The sequence below is a fragment of the Bidens hawaiensis genome, unplaced genomic scaffold (genome assembly GCF_021521415.1).
Source record: "Bidens hawaiensis isolate Kalapana, Puna unplaced genomic scaffold, B.hawaiensis_p1.1 tig00008858_1, whole genome shotgun sequence".
Taxonomy (NCBI): Eukaryota; Viridiplantae; Streptophyta; class Magnoliopsida; order Asterales; family Asteraceae; genus Bidens; species Bidens hawaiensis.
Window position 1 is genome coordinate 928310 of NW_027491639.1, and position 1609 is coordinate 929918.

A 1609-nucleotide genomic window follows, 5' to 3' on the forward strand; every position below is an offset into this window, starting at 1 on the left:
CTGTTTTATCCAGCTTGTATGCTTTTGAAGTGTCTTATCTTCTATGCTTTTGACCTAACCTATCTTATGTCTGAATAGTTACTTTCGGCGCAGTATGCGCACCAACCCCATTGGTTGGTAGAAAAAGTGACTGACATTATCTTTTGAGATCTGCTTTTCCATGCTTTATCCAGTACCTTTACCTGAACCGCCCATGCTTTTTACTGTTCCCTGACAGCTTTCCCTTTTGCTTTTCCTCTTTTCCTGCTGCCATATCTTTTGAGATCTTTTACTTTTTGCTTTTGATATCTTTTGTTATCTTTTGAGATCTTGCTTTTGGAATCTTTTTGCTGTTGATATCTTTTCTTTTACTTTTGGAGATCTTTTCTAGGGTTTATGTCCCCTAGGGTTTGCCTATAAATATAATACTATTTTCTTAACACTTCACACACTACACTTATTATCTCTTCCTCCCTTTTTGCTCTCTGCCGTTGTTCTTCGCCGCCTCCCTCCTCTCTTGCCTTCGTCTTCCTCCCCTGTTCTGCCCTGTCTTCCGGTAACTTTTTAATATAAATATTAATTTACTTATTATTTATGCTAACTTATGATCTAGACTTAAAACCGATCGTTGAAACCGTAATCTTTACTTATAGGTTAACTTGCTTGTTTGGTTCTTGCTTTATCTATCATCGCATCTTTATCAAGTGAGTTATCTCGTATCTAATCCCTTTTTATTTTAAATGCTTTGGGATGTTCATGTGTTCATACAAAACTGGAGTCTTAAACTGTTTATGAACTTTAGTCGCGCAGTATCCCATGTGTTGAGGACGTTTACTTGGCTGTTTATTTGTATGTGTGTATCATTAACCGCTTTGTTCGGCCTATTCCGAAGTTTTCATGGTACCATTGGATGAACACGGGAGACCTATCGTTTACGGTTTTCTTTGTTTACACTTGCACAGTATGTTTTCTCGTTTTTGTGCTCAATTGGGAGCACGGATTGAACTATGAGCTATGATCTATCTATCTTAGGCTTGATCACAATCTGATTACACCCTTGTTAAACATCAGATATACACATGTTGCGCGCAGATTTATGATTATCTATGTATTGTATTTAAACTTGATTTCTCACCAACACGCAAGTGTTTGACGTTTATTTTAACACATGTTCAGGTTTGCAGTAGCTGCTTTGAAGCTTGAGGACACATAGGATGTTTACTTTTGTTTCGGACCTAGATTTAAAATGTAACAAGACAAGTTTATGTTATTTGAATACTATGCTTTATAATATATTGATTTATGTTGATTTATGTTCTTTATTTTCCCCGCTGCGTGTGCGCGATAAAATGTGTATTAATAAATATTGACACCAATAGTGTCGCGAGTAATGAAACAATATGTGGCGCCCCGATGTATAATCCGCCTTCGGTCGGGGTGTTACAAGAATTGCGGAAGTGATTCGGGTCTCCACAATTGAAACAAGCCCTAGGTTGGGTTGGAGGGTTTTGAGCAAAAGGAGTGGGACGATTTTGGTTGGATGGGGCAAACCTCGGTGGAGCGAGTTGCCCACGAGAGGCTTCTCGACACACGTTGTTAGTGTGACCATAGCGGTTACACTTGGTGCAGT